The 19,835-nt window shown below is 35.2% G+C and overlaps 1 protein-coding gene across 1 annotated transcript in view; it reads right to left on the bottom strand.

The window, feature by feature from the left end:
• mgat4c (mgat4 family member C) overlaps positions 1–19,504 on the bottom strand; it is a 140,957-nt gene extending 121,453 nt beyond the window's left edge. Inside the window, exon 1 of the mRNA XM_088923434.1 lies at positions 19,426–19,504. The gene's annotated coding sequence lies outside the window, so the exon portion shown is untranslated. The remainder of the gene's footprint in view (positions 1–19,425) is intronic.
• Positions 19,505–19,835: the final 331 nt, after the last annotated feature.

Raw genomic sequence — 19,835 nt, 5'->3', positions numbered from 1 at the left:
AAACAAGAGTAATAAACAGGAGCATGGTACAAAAGAACACAAAAGTTGAACATGTAACACTGGGGCAAGGTAATGGCAAAACAAGGATGAACACATAAACAAACGAAAGTACAAAGAAACTAACAAAAAACCAACAAAACAACAAAGCCGAAGCTATACGAAAATACACACACACAAAGCAAAACAAACCAACAAACAAAGCCGAAGCAATAACCAAAAGCGAAGCGAAGCGAAGCGATAACCAAACGGGACCGAAGTCAAACAAAAGGCCTCTCCTTGCTGAAAACCTCCAGGTTATATACTGAATAAGATGCACTCTGATTGGCTGAGAGGCTGATTGATAATGATGTCATACTGAGAGTGTGGTGTAATGGTGGGCCAATGGGGAAGGGAGAACAATCTAGGGTCCGCAGTGTGGACATAACAGAAAAACACACACAGAACACACACTGGGACGTAACACACATATTTTATACTTAAAAACTTAATTGAAATGAGAGCTCAAATTGAAGACTTACATGGGCATGATGTGTTGTAGTAAATACAAGGAAAAAACTAAAGATAAAGAGACATATCTGGTTTCAGTATTCAGATCTGTGAACTCAGTATCTGATGGAAACACTTTTGCTATTACAAAATGCAATTGCATCTGCATAAAGTAGATCTGCAAGACTTTTTTTGTAAGTACCTACATTGTACACTGGCATGGTGCAATTTCTGTCCATTCTTCTTGGGAAATATGATCAAATTCTTGCAAATGCTTTCAGAATAGCTTATGGACAGTGGTTTTCAAGTTTCCCACAAAAACTCAGTAGGATTCAAGTAGTATCAAGTAGATTCTGATAAACGTTTGAAAGTTTTTCTTCAATTGCCAGTCTTTTGCTCCATCTACATTCCCATCACTCTGGAGACAGAGCAAAAAGCCCATTCTTAAAAGGAAATTTAAGCAAGAACAAATAAATCAAAAATGGTTTAGGTTCTTTCAAGACGAGGAAGAAGGTAAAGTGGCTACAAATCCAAAGGAGGTTAGCTGGGTGACTGTTTATTCCCCAGGGGAAGGACTATCAAATCTATAAAATACAACACTTTACACTCCTTACCTGAGGGCTCACCTCTAAATAGGAAATCTTGGACGAGGTAATCATTCATACAATGAGCCATGCCAGTAAAAACAATACAACTGGCAGTATTCAGAATCAAGTAGCAAGATCCTAAAGACATAGAAAATAATGGCCTATGCAATCCAAGCATCCCTAAAGACTGCAAAGATGGAAATGAATTTATTTATGGTAGGATCATGGTAGGGCAGTACTGTAGTGGAAAGGTTGAAAGCATTGCTTTTTACTAGAATGTGTGGGTTTGACAGCAAGACATATGATATGGAAAACAAGGAAAAGTGGGCAATTCAAAAAACTAATCAATTTCTGAGCAAGTTCATTAGAAAGAAGGGAATCAGCTATGAAGGGATCAGATGGAAAGCCATAGCTTGGCAGGTAATAAAATGGAAATACTGATGTGAGCAGACAGATGATGCAATATTCCATTGGGAGAATACAGAAAGAGGAAGATGCAATGATAAATGTTGATTTGAGCAGACAAGGTGAATATGAGGCAACCCACAATATCTGAAAATAAACAAGAACCCAGCAGGAAGCCAGAACACAGCTTGTTGCATGCAGAAATGTGGAATGTGTTAAGTGACAAAGTAAAGCAGAAACTACGTAGGTTCAACTGGCTGAGGAAGAAAGGCGTAGGAAGGGGGCTGAACTATGGGGTATCCAAAACAGACAGCAAAATAGATAATTACAGATGATGAAAACTGGGACTGAAAAGTAACGTGGTAAAAAGGGAGCAGGAAAGAGCTCTGACAAGATACAGAATAGGATATAGCAGGTGAGGAAAGCCTGATAATACAACATTAATAGGGTCTGTAGCTGTCATGACAAAAACAGGGAGTGACAGAAGGGGGGGGAGGATTAGTTACAACATCATAGTAGCATCTTTAGAGTCAGAAGCAGACAGAGGAACAAAAACAGAAGACAAACTTGCTATTAGCTCTGCAAACAAACCCATGACAGAACTTAGGGGCAAGGGAAAGCAGCCACACGCACAGGCAGCACGGGTAGATCCAGCAGGCAAAGAGACAGGTGAATACACAAGTCCTAACTGGAGCAGGGCACAGGGGCACAACCATGCCAGAAGTCAATCAGAGGACAGATGCAGGGAAACGTGGGCAAAAGCGAGTATCAGGGCCAGCTTGTGGGAATGGGAGAGGGCCGGCTAATATCTGAAATCCATAGAGAGTTCAACACAGGCGAAGACCAATCAGGGAGCAAACAAATCAATGAGGTTATAGGGCAGCTGAAGTGTCAAAGGACTAAAAAATAGTAGACATCAGGGACAGATCAGAGACATGAAACTTGGATCAAACAAATCAGGCAGAGATCAATCAACAGCAGACGAAGCAACAGCTTCTTGAAAACTGATCACAGGGAATTAATTCATAGTGATGTGGGAATGGGTAATTAGTTGAAAAGTGGATGTTGCCACCTCCCTGATCTTATGATTTCAACTTCTCAATTTATAGGAATTTACATTCTCAGGTTTAATATAATGTAATAATATCTTCTCCTCCCAAACACAACAGGCTATACCCATCATAAATGTTTCAATTCTTCAGCAATTTTAGTGACATTTCAAAGTTTCTAATCCTGCCCAAAGACAGATACTACATATACAGTATATCTCTCCAGATACCTAGTAGAAAGTAAAACTGCAGCTCCAATATCTGCCAATGTTGGCTTTTGATCAGCTGCCAGGTGATGATGGATGGATCTACATTAATCTCTTTGTTTTTCTTTTTCTGTCTGGAGCACAGCTACTGTACTAAGCTCTTCGGCTGGAAAAGTGACATGATGTCACATGGGATTACATTTATAGCACGGAACTCTGACTGACATATACAGAGAGCATTAAAACATTTGGAAATGAATAAAAAACAAATATGTGAGATTCTCACACTGGTGACTTACATGTAGATCTGTTAGCTGCTGAAATGTGAATTCTGAGCATAATATTAATAATTTGTTTCATAGGACTTTGAAGCCAAGAATATGTTGGTTGTCATTTTCGTGCCTGAATTCACTCTGGAAAATTAAGAATTTCAAAAGGGTGTATTTGTTTCCTATGGATATTTTATTAATATTTATCATAAATTGCTAATTTATCAAAATTTTATGAACTATTATTATTGTGGTTGTTGTTTTTATTGTTTACTATCTGAAGACCCTGTTTTATTCTGTTCACATAATCATAAAGGGATTCCGCACTGTTATATATCAGACTGGAATTTGAGAGACACATCTTCATGATCTTTATATATGTACATTGTATTCATTACATTCAAGGTCATATATCTTAGTCCATCTGAAATGGCTTCAGAAGCACAGTTATAAAGTATAATATGTATGCACGTTTTGAAATAAAATGCTTATTGTACAGTATATACAGTATCTCTCATAACGTCTGTCTGTATTTTGTAACTATACTTCATAATAGATGCACACAAAATGTTCTCAGATAGATTGAAAAACCTAGGTGCACTGTTTATTAAATAAATTACTATTTAAATTATTTAAAAGTTTAGCTGAGATATTCAACAGATATTCAACAGCTATTCAATTATTACTACTGTATGTCTTTGCTTCTTTTAAGATCTGCTATGGCGAAATAATGCCAGAAAACCTGCAGAAGCATAGAGCAATTTAATAAAGTACTGCTGTATATTATTAAAATTATGTCAGAGTAAAGAAATGCAGGTTATAAGCATGGTAAAACACATGGACATGTATGGTATGGACATCCAGACATGTTTAGCAAATTGTAAAAGATTGGATGTAAATGGAGATCACTTTCAGATCACTTTGTGTAATTGTAATGAGATATATGCATAACTTCAATTATATTTTTTATTTTTATAATGAATATTACAGACTGTTATACATGTAACAGAATTCTCAAGAATAAATATACAGCAAAAATCAGACCCACATTTCAGTGCCCCTTTAATAGAAGGATATGCTAATCATTAAAAAGTAGATGTGCAGGAAAAATTACATTTCCTTTCGTGATTAGTTCTGACCTTTACAAAATGCAGACAGGTAACATTTTGTTTGGTATTTTAAACCATGTACTGTATGTAGTGTCCTTATTTAATTTCCACATGTAAGATTTTTTAGATTTTTTTAAGCAGTGCATATGCCTTTTGGTTATAGAACTGCTACCCAATCTATCCACCCATCCATTTTCTAACCACTTATCCCAATTCAGGGTCACAGGGGAGCCAGTGCCTATCCCAGCATGCAACAGGTACAAAAATCCAGGATGGGAAGCCAGTTCATCACTAATATTGTAAAAGAAAAAACAAGACTTTAATTTATACAGAAAAGAGACTGGGAAAACCATAGCTGTCCAAAAAACAAAGAGTAATTTATTCAAGAACTATCCAGGGTATAAGAAAGAACAACTGATCACAATTTCCTTTTCCACTACCACTGCAGTACACAAAGAAGCACAACAAATACCAGAGATAACATCTGTGATGGTGCTGCTGAGTTACAGTATATGTATGGTATGTCACACAGATTCAATCTGCCAACACTCTGAGCATCTGGATTGCTGAAAATCAAGAAAGAAAAATGGATTTTCCATTTTTGGTAATTAGAATTATATTCCTCTTCTTTGGCTGAGACGCCACTTCACTGCATTACACCAGATGTGTCTCAAAATATATTCATTGACGCTGAAGCTAAAGAAAGACTTTTTGCACTGTGTTGTACTGTAAATGAAGGGGTGGCTTCGTAGTGTCTCAAGTATATAGCAACACTTGTCTGAGCTTGTGGTTTTGTCTTTAAGATCCACTTCACTTGTTCAATCAACGCTGCCTCGCCTGTGGGCAGTGTAGGACTTGCAGTGCAGAAGATGAAAGATGGTTCTGAAAAGTGCATCTAACAAAGGAAAGCATTCATGGTCATCAGCTCCCTTGAAATACTACAGGAGTCTTATTAGTGAGCTGAGCTGATTAACACTTAGAGATTCTAAATTGAACGTAAACAGGTTAGTTATAAATTATAGATAACAAAATAATGGTCAGAATAAAATGATAAATACTGGCATCCACAGTGAAGTAAATCTTGGGCTTCTTTGAAAAACAGAAACAAATGCTTTTATGAAAAGTGTGAAACCAATACTAATGTGAAGAAATGATTCCACCCCACTACAGAAATGGTCAGTTATTTGTAAATCTAGGCAAGGCACACATGGATTCTGCCAGTGCTTTCCTTTACTTCAAAACAAGCACATTCATGTATAATACTTTATAAAACAGAACAAAGAGATAATTAGTAGTGGTAGCAGAAATGCATACTGTAGAACAAGAGTGGTTAAAAACAAGAGGCCTTTCGATCATTCTAGCTCATTTGGATCAGAAACTTTAGCTCTGGGGAGATAGCAAACAATTTTCATCTCAGTCTCTCGTGGAAATCTCAGTTGCTACAAGTGGTATTATTATCATTAATAATAATTATGTTCACAATCATCAAATGTATCAAACCAAATTAGACAATTATAAGAAACAATAGGAAATATAATGTTAATAGTGCAAGTACCAATGTATGATGTGATGTATGCAAGTATGATAGTAAAAAGAGTTGGGTTTCTCAAACATGACCAAAATGATCTTTTCGGAAGATTTTATATATAACACCTATAAATTAGTTAGGCACTAAATATGGAGTTGTTTTACAAGATACAGACTAGCTCAAAACACAAACATGCACTTTCAGTGCAATGGTATCGCAAATAAAAGAAATATCCATTATAGGAATCCAAAAGGCTTCAGACTATTTCCAAACCACATAAATTGATTGTTGAAGATGCATTTATTTTTACTTTGATATATTTCCTAAAAGATCAGCTCATGCTAGAAATGGTGGCTTCTGGTTTTATACAGGTATCATACTTTTTAGATTATGTGGGATTCTGTGTTGTTTGTTCTAATTAATTTCATGATTGTTTTTTGTTGCAAGGGATTATGCTAGAGATTGCTTTGCAAGAAAGATCTCTGAATGACTGAATGACATGAAGCTGCTTGGGCAAGGTATTGATTATGTTGAAGAGCATAGTGCTCAGGGCCACTATTCTATTACAAAATGGCCCTCTACATTATTTACTAATGAAAAAGTTTTAAAAGCTTACATTCATGAAAAAGAACATTTTCACTACCCAAAGTTTTTATAGAAAATATATATGTAAAATACATGTGAAATACTGATTCCAAGCTTTTTATAACTGTTGTTTTGCAGCAATACATACTTCATTTTAATTCTTTTAGTGTTTCAAAATGTTTGAAGTAACATGCATATTTGCTAATGAATTTGAAATTATGGACCATTATTTCTTGTATCATATACTTCAGAAAACTGAAATTCAAAGTACTGTATTTGAAGAGAAGATATTTCACAAAGGTTTCCTACTTTATCTAATTTTCTGTTGAGGTGTCCTCAGCCTTTGACTGTAAATAGTGCAGAATGTCACGGATTGATTCCTGACCATCTGTTTAAGAATCAGGATCTGTCACTTAATTAAATTTTTTCATAGCTTATTTTATGTGAGTTGCCAAATAGGCAGTTAAAACCCTGACTCTGTCATAGATACACATCTGAACATTTTCTTATGCACAAACAAGCATTGTCAACTATAAACCCCTTCAGAAATGCATTTTAGCTACCAATTTCAATTCAGCCTCAATGTAAATAAGATGTAATGAAGACAAATAGATCCAGCAAGTTTGAAAATTACTTCTGCTGCTGGTTTTTGGTTGCTAAGCTACCAAAACCAGTTTGGTGATCAGCTTGCATTTCTCATTAATGTGTATTACTGTTAATATATGCAAATAGCTGAAGAGAGCATTTCACACATATGTTTGGAATTCATTATATTTTCTGATAATATCCATTATCAGAAAGCCATTTATTTCTAGGGAGGGTCTCAGTAACTCAAGGCCTATTCTGGAAGCATTGGTCAAAAAGCGGGACTACAGAACCCAGTTCATTGCATTTAAGTTTAAATTATATAAATATTAAAAGGATGGTGTTTAAGTCTCTCCTTAGTATTAAACCTCTGAATGTTTTATTTACAAAGAGCAAGCTGCAAATGTTACATTTACTTAGGTACGTGTTACCTTCTGTTTTGTTTATCTTCAAATGATAGTTTGAATTTGAAATCCTAACAACTTTCGGTATTCAACTCTAATTATATATTTGGCACATATATATGTATCTATATGACGCCAAGAATATTTAGAACAGATTTAATTTAGATCACATGTACTTGCTGCCAAATAGTCAATTACAATGGATTTGATAAGTTAATTTTCATGCTTCCACTGCTTGAATTACATTGCAGCACCAGAATGGATGCATATTTGGTGGCTTGTATTGTTTAAATGTCATTCAATTTTCAAATAAAAGCTTGAAAAAAAGCAATCAATGAATTACAGATACTTTGTTTATTACTTTTATATAATCTGTGTTGAATATGTTCATATTCTAACATTTCTGATGTTTTCACAAATTCATTTTATTTTAAAATAACAACTACTTATAAAACGTATATGTGTTTTATTTATCAGTCCAATTGCTCTGAAATTTAAACCACATGTGGAGGAGATTCAGAAACATAACAAAATCATAATTGTTATCTTGTGTTTCTACAAATATGTGAGTACTGTAGTTTGCCTATATTAAATTATAATTATTGATATAACTACATAACTAGATACATAACTTTAAAACATAACTCCACCATATTCATGTTTTAATTTTTCACAGAGAAATGCTCCTAGTTATTTACAAGAAATTGTTGCGCTAAATTAAACTGAGAATGATGTGATATAATTGTATTTTTTTTTATCCTTGCGGTTATTTGATAAACCTTTAGTCATGTGGACTTTTTTTCCCTATTTTTACACACTGTATGAATGTAATGTAAATTACATTATGGGTCTCAAAGTCTTTCATTTGGTATTTATTTTTAAACCACTTAAATTTCCCTGTTTTTTAATCACTGACATTTATGCCACTGCACTGAAATGCATTACATCTATTTACTGTATGAAAATCCGGCAGAACAGCTGTTGATTGATTAAGAGTGATGGTTTCTGACGGATTTTTATTATAAAACTATTATAAAAAGTACTGTACAAGCAGCCATTATTCTAACTGGGGTCACTTGATCATTAGTTCTGTTTCCAGCAGGAATTGAAATTGAATTGCTTAGCATTGTTAATATTAAATCTATGACAACAAAAACACAAAAGGTGTACCTGGATAAATTATTTAACTTGACACATTTATATATGCATAATGTATATTTATTCAGATGTTTTTCTTGTTTGTCCAGAAGTAGTTAATTTGCATTTAGTTATCTGTTTGAGAAATGAAAAACAAGAAACTGTGTAAATATACTGTCAGCAAGATGACAGTTTCTACTGGATTGGTGGCAGTGGTAAAGTACATTCAAGTACACTGTCTGCTCATGGGTGAAAACTTGTAAAAGCAAGATTAAATTCCCATAAAATATTGTAAAAGTCTCTGATTCATTCTAAGTGCTCATAACTGGACATAAAACATTTGAGTTTTGATTTGTGTCCAAATTATTTATGGACATTAACCTAAACTCCATAATATATGGTGACAATACAATTTGTATGATCTCCATAAAACACATGAACAAGTATGACATGAACTAATCAAGATTAATTAACAATCACAAATAGTTTATGCTAATAAACCTTTTGCAATCAAATACAGTATAGAACCCATAACTGTAAAAGTAAAATAAAGCATTGAGGTGTCTGGCGATATCAATACTGTGCATAGTGCAGATAATCAAAATGAAAAAAAAATCACTGTATACATTTTACACCCAGGTATTCCAAAGCTCACAGCCTTCAGTCTCCACGGAACTGGCCACATTTGCATGGAGAGTCAAACACCTCCTGGAGCCATGAGCACTAACTCAAGCTGTTTGCTCCTACCACCTGCCTCCATTAATGGATAATTATTTCATTAGTCCAGGACATTTAAACCCTGATCTGTCACTGAACAGTCACTGAGCTTCCTTCTGGCAAGGGTAGTGCTTGAAGCACAACGAGCCCTCTTCCCAAAAGGACAACCAGTCTGATTTCAGTCCATGTATTTCTCTGTCTTGAACCTGCTCTGCCTGTCAGCACCCCATCTGTCATCGAATGGTACTATTTGCCTTACAGCCCTGCATGTTGGCGCAGCTATGCTGTTCTGCTCAGCCCTTATACAGTAAGCGCTCACCTTCAGTCTAGGATGAGCCCGTCTGCTATCGCCTGTCCTGGTGAGCTATCTTCGTCTACCTTCATACTCTGATCTGGTTCAGCTATCTCTGTCAGCTCTCATCATTCTACAAGCCTTACTGGAATCAAGCATTTGGATTCCTCAGCCTGTCAGCAAGACGTGGCTTTCTCCATCTTCTCACCGCCTCATAACAATCAAACATTCAAAATCATGAATGAATACTCTTTTTGCTAATTATATGTTCAAAATATTATTCTGCACCATAGCTAGTATAATACCCTTACAATTTCTGATAAGATGATTCTGTTTTATTTTGGACACAGGACTAACTCTCCTTATTGTTCTGTTACGCATTTTATAGGATTTCTAATACTGGGTTAACACTCTGGGTCTTTCTGTTTGTTTAGGATGTAGGCCTATGAAACACCTTGTTTGTAAATGAAATAACTTACATCCTGGTTAGTATTTATATTTTCTTAACCCCTTATACAGATGCAGCCCTCTAGAAAGTGCAAGGTGTCAGCAGAAATATTGAGGTAGGCTGCAACAATGGACTGCAGTACATCATTGTCTTTTTTATTTTTTTGAATATACAGTATGATGCAGGACTGCAGTAGTTTGTAAAACTGCCAGGTGTTATGATATCCCGCAACCAGAGGACATCACAGATAAGAACCTCTACCTCAGTCAATTTGAGAAGGCGTAGACCACATAGAGCCAGATAGCCAATCAGCTTACCCATTCATCAGCACACCTCCGCCCTAGCATACTTTATGGCTGCTCTCAGTAACTTCATTGCTCAGTATTGGGTTTTACCTGTTGAGCTAAACTTCCTGCTTCACGGAAACACTCTTCTTGTATGTTGAATTCCTGGTTTCTGGACAAGACTTCCCCTTAGCTATGGCTTTTGGATTTTGTCTCCAGCACCTCAGTTAGAACCTTCGTTTGGATAAGTACTCACAACTTTGCTGAACAACCTAACAACTTTTTTAAAGACTTATACTTCCTCATCAAAACTTCGCATGGGGTCCACCTCTCACTTCAACCACAGCTAACCCTCCGTATCACAGGTAGTGCAGCTTCCTCAGTTGTAAGACAAATCAGTACAGTATTAAAAGTTTCTTAACCCATTAGTGCTTTCCTGTTATAATGATACTGTATGCATACTAGTGACAATTCAATTGATTAATCATTTACAAATTATTATATTGTTGATACAGGATGTTGTTACCACGTGGCTACCACAACTCCAAATGAGATATGTCACAATACTGTATAACACACACTAATAGAATTCGATTTTTTTATAACACACATTACATAGAATTATTAATAATTGTGTAATTAGAAAACTGCAAAGGTTTAGATTATTATAATTATAAAACATTATGTTATACATACTGGCTTTAAAAATATAATATTTAAAAGCAAATAATTACATAAAAACAGCAAAAAAGAGGCTAGATTAAAATAAAAATTACGAATACGGATTTCAATTACTTTGTCACATACTCTAAGCTGTATTGTAGCTGATTCAAGTGCTTAGTTTGGTAAGGTATGCATTGTATCTAGATGAATACATATATATATTGTTAATATTGCAATTTGCCATTACTGTACAGTATATTGTTGAGGTACGCACTGGTCAAAACATAATTTTTTATGAATTTGTTTGATATCACTAGGTCATTTTGTTAAAACGCAATCTAAGTTCCAAAAAATGAAAATCGAGCAAATATCAACATAATAATTCCCATAAACCCACTGGACCACTTCCCAATCACATCTACTGTACATCACAAGTCCCTGTGCTGCCTGGCCATGGTCATGTTCGCAGGTCCTTGCAGTAATGGCAGCTTAACTACTGGTTATCTGTTGTCACTGACATACACACAGAAGAAATTCATATATAATCTGTTATTTAAAGGCTAATTTTCTAAAACAGTAGAAAATATGGGAGGGTTTCTAGTATTACAGGATGGCACAGGACAGAACGTCAGCAGTGGGTAGCACAAAACTAACAGCCTTGCTGGTACTCCTGAGTCTTCTATCACCACCTTGTCACCTGGTTACATGAAAAATTATTAAGAAAATGTATAATAATAATAATAATAATAATAATAATTATTATTATTATTATTTTATATAGTGCCTTTAAAAAGCATCTCAAAGCGCTTTACATTAGGAGTAAAAAAAAATAAAACAAACTAAAAAAAACTTTGGAAGGGCTATTTACAGACTTCAGTAATATTTACAAATATTTTTGTTACTTTTCACACAAACATGCTAATCAATCATGCTGTCCTGCAGGTCCCACACAAGCCTTTTCATATATTTTATTTAGTAGCTCTGACATGAGGGGACAAAAAAATACATATTTACAATACGTCTGGATTTTGCCAGTGTTATTTTTTTATTTTACATTTCTAAAATAATTTTAAATGTTTTTAAGGATCGTTTTTAGAATACAACAGAAGGTTTCTCCCTCACCAAGCACAGCATATACTTTAGCTCTTAATTTGGCCTGAGAGCCAAATACATGGACAAAAAAACCTACATTTCCCAATATTCCACACACATTAAAAAATTTAATGAAGGTGTAAAATCAATCAACGTGTAAAAGCCAGTGATCTGTTTTGAGCTGTGAAGGGCTGAAAGTGGTATGGTGAACAGGACTGTAATATACAGCTGTGAGCTTTTTACTGCCATGAGTTTTGATGTGAATTCTAGATGGCTGCATCTATATTTTTAACAGTAATATAACAAAACAATGTGGTTGGGGGTTTAGCTAAACATTGGTACTTACCAGCAGAAGTACCTGTTTTTCTTAAATCAGTAAACATGACCAAAGACACAGATAAGCAAAGCATCTGTATTAATTGTTCCTCAAGTTAAGATAATTGTTAAATCATTGTCAGCCATAAATCACAAATATAGCAAGAGAGTAAGCACAAAGAAAGAAGAATCATCATCATCAGAAGTAGACAAAAAGACTGCAACATATGAGAGCTAAACTCCATTAAGCAGACTGGAAACCATATTTTGTTAAATCTGAACCCTTGGGACTGTTAGGGACTGCAAGGAGACAAAATACATTAGATCAAACCCTTACTCTAAAAAAAACACAACTGTAATAAAAACTGAATGAAAGATTAACTAGCAAGTAAATGTGTAGCAAAAACTATACGGCGTGCCACACCAGTGAGTTTCTCTATGGTATAGTTGGGACTAAATATTATTTCTTATGGTTATACTTTTCTTCCACCTTTTATGCAATCCCAAGTCTTTATATCCAAATTAATCAAATTTTTAATATGCATTTACAGCACTTGAAAAGTGAGACACTTAACTCCTTAAATAACATGTCCTTGACAAAACAAAAGTATGTCAGAGCATCTTTTGTAAACTAATAACAAAAAAACTAACAAATAATAGCAAAATATGCTTATTCAGATGCCTCAAGAAATTAAAAGAAAGGTTTTGCAATTAATTTGTCTCATGTTTGATAAAAATAATTCAGTCAAAAGCTTTCCATACTATTATCTGATGAAAGCCTCCAAATGAACAATTGAGCACACATAAAGTTTGTCAACCCATTGCAATTAATTTTAATTTAAAAACAGCATTAATAATTAAGATAATTAACTATTTGGATCATCAAGGAAATTACTGAGGCAATTTAATATTGTAACAACCACATTGGGCTATTTGAATGTAGTACACTGCACAAATACAATTTTTATTTCAATAAAAAAGATTGCAAAATATACTTTAATAGCTGTACTGTAAATCAGAGGTCCATTAAAATTGATTTTGATATTCAGTAATTTCCCCTAGAAAAGATTAAACATGGTCCTGGAATTTATTATTTGTAGCATATTCCCAAATGTATACATAATATTGATGTTTGCTAAAATTTATTATTCCTTTTTTATAAACAAATAAGTTTTTATTTGAATTTGGAATGTACTTTATATAAAAGAAAAGTTAAAACAGCACAGGTTCAGTTTTACTAAATTAAAGCATTAAAGTGACACACTGAATAATTTAAGGAAAAATTAAGTCTGGTAATTAGAAAAATATAACAAAGAAGAGAAAAAGAATAATTATTAGTCCAATGTCAGAAGTTTCCCTTTTGTCATAAACTTTCCATGAAAACATACAAGGAAACACAAACAAATGTAATGTTTTTGTTAGGTCCAAACTATGCCACACATAAATTTAAGTTGACCTGATCTGGTTTTTCAACTCAGGCACACTTTAATATATCATTCTGAAATGAAATACCCAGCATTAAAAATAAATACAACAAAATACAAAATAAGTACTGGTTGGGGGGTTCTCTAAGTCATGCAAATGTTTAAATATTATACTTATACTTCAATGACTGGATATCAAAAATAAAATTGAAAGCAGACATATTTACTTATATTCTTGGTATGGTCAGCAGTGATTTAGAGCCTGTCCCAGAAGGACAGGTTGCAAGGGAGGTCTTAGCAATACACCAATATTTTCAAAGACATACACAAGCATAAATATATTTGTATTGGAAAGAAACAAAAAGTTTTGACAATTTATGTTACACTACAAAAGAAATAAATATACAGATGCAGCCATTCAAAGTGCGCGGTACAGACACGTACCGCAGGTAATTGGCTACGGCGTCGTGCATCGTGACGTGCGATGACGCAAAATACCGCGGTGCGTGATTGGTTGACCGACAGGGGCACTCGTGGTCCGTTGGTCTGTCGTAGAAAGACTTACTGTAAACGTCTTTACTGTGCCCGTTGTAGATATTGAATTTTACCACTGAAGGGAAATCTTAGTAGCTGAGCATAAAAAGAATAGGAGCATACTGTAACGCGTGTGAAGGCCATAAACGATATTAATTTTGGAACATAAACATACAGTATATAGCTGGTCTTGGTACTTTAAAGAAAAAAATACACACCAGTATTCCATTTCTCCCTAAACATTGTAAGCTTCGAAGTCTTTAACTAAAGAGATACCGGAGTCAACAAGCATACTTTTAGAATTTGATTAAAAGGGAATATAATATGGAATCGCGTATCTAAAGAATTTAATAACGGTATTCGTGTGCTGCGACAGGGCTGTGTAGGGCTGTTTCGCCTGCCTGTTCATGCGAGCTGTCTTGTAGCCGACTGGTCTAGGTGCGTGACTACCAGCTGGCAGGTTGTGTGTTCGAATCCAGCTGGTGCTGGACTTTTCTTTTAACAAACATTTCTTCGAAAAAATAGAATAGCGATATTATGGACAATCAATTGACTTTTATATTTCAAAATATCGCAACATGATCGATATTTGCGATATTTTGAACATATCTTCCCTTCTGACAGCGGTTCCTGCTTCTATTGTGTGTGTGTGTGCAACAGAGTAAATTTTTATAGAGAAATGGAGGCTGGACAGTATGCGTTACAATATAAACATTTATATTGATTTAAATCGTGTTCTGATTTAAATCGCAAACGCGTGTTTAATTATGTGTTTTTTAATCATAATCAGGCTAATGCATTTCTACATTTTCTGTATGAACCAGCTTAGAGGTTCATACAGAAAGACAGCTTGTGTTTAAATTGAGTGTAAGGTAATTTATGCTTCTAAAGTCATGGTCAGCATTTATTATTGTACTGTGCTGTAAACTTTTTCTGTGCCTAGTCACATTATTTTATAGCGTTTTTATTGCGTTATTAAATCCGGTGGCGCTGTGTGTTAGTTTCCTGACTCCCATTATTTAAACTGCGACACTGATCATTCATCTCTAAATAAACTTTATTTTATATAGCGTTTTAAGCGAATAGGTAATTAGATTGCTCATAAACCTAATCGCTTTTTCTACATAAACACAGCGTGATTGCTCTCTGAAAATGCTTTTCCTTTATTTTTAAAGCAGGCTCAGATTTCAACTATAGATCGTATTATTATAAACTGTCTTGGAAAAATGTATTTTATGTAAACCATGTTTGCTATTAATTCATTTAGGGCTAAAATACGTTCATTGTCTTCCAATCGAGTCGAGTTGACATTGGAAGCCTGCCACACCCGGACTGTTAAACCAACGCATTAGCACGTCGCCAGTATTGGCTTTAGTATTCCCCCCCTCTCCCCTCAATTCAATTCAATTCAAGGTGTTTTATTTGCATGACAGATGGGTACAAGCAGTGTTGGGTATGTATATTGTAACGCTTACGGCAGACAGGCACTGTGTAAGAGCCGGCGCACCAGAGCAGCGCACCGAGGGAGCGTCTGCATTTATAACTTAGTTTTTAAAATCAGTCAAGCAATATGAAGCATCTCCTTTTACTTAGTGCCTGAGCATAAAAAGAATAGGAGCATACTGCAACGCGTGTGAAGTCCATAAACAATATTAATTTTGGAACTTAAACATACAGTATATGGCTGGTCTCGGTACTTTAAAGAAAACATACACACCAGTATTCCATTTCTCCCTAAACATTTTAAGCATCGAAGTCTTTAACTAACGCGATACCGGAGTCAACAAGCATACTTTTAGAATTTGATTAAAAGGGAATATAATATGGAATCGCGTATCTCAAGAATTTAAAGACCAGACAATCGCAAACGCATTTTCAATAAAATTATTTTATTAATTCAGCAGTTTGTGAGAGGGACATCAAGCAGGGAGAGACACACACACCGGTTTTCATTGACAAAATTGTTTTTTTTCAATTCCTCTTGTCTAACAGGAATCTGATATTTACACCCGGCGCGGCACCGAGGGGGCGTCTGCATTTATAACTTAGTTTTTAAAATTAGTCAAGCAATATGAAGCATCTCCTTTAACTTTTAAGTCCGTTACTGTATTTTTGTATTATATTCCCTATTAATCAAACTCTAAGAGTATGTATCGGCTTGTCAGTCAGGTCTTTTTTTCTCTATTTCAATTGTCGTTTACACATGCACGACTTTAAAAGCTAGCAAGACAGGTTTCGATTCACATTAGCTGGCGAGCCTTGTTAAAAAAACTAATGATAATGTAACATGCCACTGTTTGTTCATGAACAAAGTTATACTGAGATTTCCTTAGATACGCGATTAAAAAATAAATAAAAATTTGAATCTCCTGCGGAACACATTCCATAAGAATCAGCGGTTCTACAATATATCTTATATATTATAATATATCTACAATAAATCTTGTGACTTTTGAAATTTACTGGGGGTGGACCACGTCTGTAAATTTCGATGGGTCCAGAGGCAAAAGTGCCTTGCCTTGCAATCTCCGGGAAACCATTAGTACGATGGTGAATCGGAGATTCTCAACCATTGCTGCGTACGACTGGAAAAGAATTCGTGATCGGATCAACGAAATGCTTCGTAGGAGGAGGCGGTCTTTTCCTCTTGTCTAACAGTCTGTCCACAAACAAAACATTCCTGTTAGACAAGAGGAATTGAAAAAAAACAATTTTGTCAATGAAAACCGGTGTGTGTGTCTCTCCCTGCTGGATGTCCCTCTCACAAACTGCTGAATGAATAAAATAATTTTATTGAAAATGCGTTTGCGATTGTCTGGTCTTTAAATTCTTAAGATACGCGATTCCATATTATATTCCCTTTTAATCAAATTCTAAAAGTATGCTTGTTGACTTTGGTATCGCGTTAGTTAAAGACTTCGATGCTTAAAATGTTTAGGGAGAAATGGAATACTGGTGTGTATGTTTTCTTTAAAGTACCGAGACCAGCCATATACTGTATGTTTAAGTTCCAAAATTAATATTGTTTATGGACTTCACACGCGTTGCAGTATGCTCCTATTCTTTTTATGCTCAGGCACTAAGTAAAAGGAGATGCTTCATATTGCTTGACTGATTTTAAAAACTAAGTTATAAATGCAGACGCTCCCTCGGTGCGCTGCTCTGGTGCGCCGGCTCTTACACAGTGCCTGTCTGCCGTAAGCGTTGCAATATACATACCCAACACTGCTTGTACCCATCTGTCATGCAAATAAAACACCTTGAATTGAATTGAATTGAGGGGAGAGGGGGGGAATACTAAAGCCAATACTGGCGACGTGCTAATGCGTTGGTTTAACAGTCCAGGTGTGGCAGGCTTCCAATGTCAACTCGACTCGATTGGAAGACAATGAACGTATTTTAGCCCTAAATGAATTAATAGCAAACATGGTTTACATAAAATACATTTTTCCAAGACAGTTTATAATAATACGATCTATAGTTGAAATCTGAGCCTACTTTAAAAATAAAGGAAAAGCATTCTCAGAGAGCAATCACGCTGTGTTTATGTAGAAAAAGCGATTAGGTTTATGAGCAATCTAATTACCTATTCACTTAAAACACTATATAAAATAAAGTTTATTTAGAGATGAATGATCAGTGTCGCAGTTTAAATAATGGGAGTCAGGAAACTAACACACAGCGCCACCGGATTTAATAACGCAATAAAAACGCTATAAAATAATGTGACTAGGCACAGAAAAAGTTTACAGCACAGTACAATAATAAATGCTGACCATGACTTTAGAAGCATAAATTACCTTACACTCAATTTAAACACAAGCTGTCTTTCTGTATGAACCTCTAAGCTGGTTCATACAGAAAATGTAGAAATGCATTAGCCTGATTATGATTAAAAAACACATAATTAAACACGCGTTTGCGATTTAAATCAGAACACGATTTAAATTAATATAAATGTTTATATTGTAACGCATACTGTCCAGCCTCCATTTCTCTATAAAAATTTACTCTGTTGCACACACACACACAATAGAAGCAGGAACCGCTGTCAGAAGGGAAGATATGTTCAAAATATCGCAAATATCGATCATGTTGCGATATTTTGAAATATAAAAGTCAATTGATTGTCCATAATATCGCTATTCTATTTTTTCGAAGAAATGTTTGTTAAAAGAAAAGTCCAGCACCAGCTGGATTCGAACACACAACCTGCCAGCTGGTAGTCACGCACCTAGACCAGTCGGCTACAAGACAGCTCGCATGAACAGGCAGGCGAAACAGCCCTACACAGCCCTGTCGCAGCACACGAATACCGTTATTAAATTCTTTAGATACGTGATTCCATATTATATTAGCAGAAAAGCTTAAAACTACCACTTTTTCACACGCTATTTCACATGCTAGTTAAATACTTCGATGCTTAAAATCGTTAGGGAGAAATTGAATACCGGTGTGTATTTTTCCTTTAAAGTGCCGATTCCTGGAATCTGACTGGCTGACACCCCTGTGAAGTGGTTCCATAAAATCTGGTATACGGAAAAGAAAGCGTTGATAAATACAAGTGTCTTTTAATACACTCTTTGCTGTGCTCTTGAGGATCCTTGTGATATTATAAGCTCTAGTTGAATGATAGGTGTCGCATTTTAAATCATTTTTGTAGTTAGAAATTATGAAACGCCCTGTTAAAAGCAAGGAAGTTTTTATGCCCGTTGAAGTAAAACAAAATGCCTGACAAAGTATGGCTTGGACAGATTCCAAGTGCTTGTACAAATGTGCTAAAGAAATTATACTTTGAGTATACAGCTTGTCCAAAGTCATCCATTATTAATACTATTAGTAATATCTTCAGTAAAGGCTTTGATGCATAAATATTTCTGATAAAGGTAGGTTGTGTACTTTTGTCCAACTGAGCAATCTTGCTTTCATAAAATATACCAACATTTTAATGACTGATGATTAACATGCTGTAATACACAGTTCAAAATTAAAGGCTCAAATGCTGTACATGAGAGGTTAAGCTCCCCCTGGCGGTTTTACAAGGCGACGCCGGATAGTTAACCACGTGACACCACGTTAACTGCGTCATACCGCGTGATACTGCGACACGCCCACCGGGGTATGCCGCGAAATACCTCACGCATTTTGAATGGCTGCATCTGTAGGAAAACTTTAATGTCTCTTTTGATAATCGAGAAAAAACAGTAATGTATGATACAGTATCTTGAGTATTCCAAATTTGTACGATCACCTAAAAATCACACAAAGCATAAACATAATGGATGCAATGTCATGAAAAAACATACCTTTCTTAAGAAGCTAAAGGTTTTTGAAGAGGGACGTCTATTTGTGTTGCATATTGGCACTGAGCAAAATTGACAACAAATGATCATTTGATTGATCTGAAAAAGAAGAAAAAGAAGCCAGTAACCAAAAAGGAAATTTCATTCAGAAACGTAAGAGATACGGACCTGTCAGTTCATTCACAACTGTTGCCTTGTCAAAGACACAAAGCAAGTCAAGTATATTCAAGGCTGAACTATGCAAAGTATTCAGTGCATCTTCCAAATTGGAAAGGTACAGCACAAAGCAACCTTACCAGCTACAGAGAAAATGATCCTCACAGGAAGATGGAGCAGTGCTTTCTACACACACTAACAGCAAGAGGAATATTTCAGCCACACACAAAGGCAGCATAATTGGCTCTCAATGAAGA

This window comes from Atractosteus spatula, chromosome 8 (assembly GCF_055471065.1).
Source record: "Atractosteus spatula isolate fAtrSpa1 chromosome 8, fAtrSpa1.hap1, whole genome shotgun sequence".
In the NCBI taxonomy this organism is placed as follows: Eukaryota; Metazoa; Chordata; class Actinopteri; order Semionotiformes; family Lepisosteidae; genus Atractosteus; species Atractosteus spatula.
Note: the sequence above shows the minus strand (reverse complement) of the source record. Positions and strands in the feature narration are given on the sequence as shown.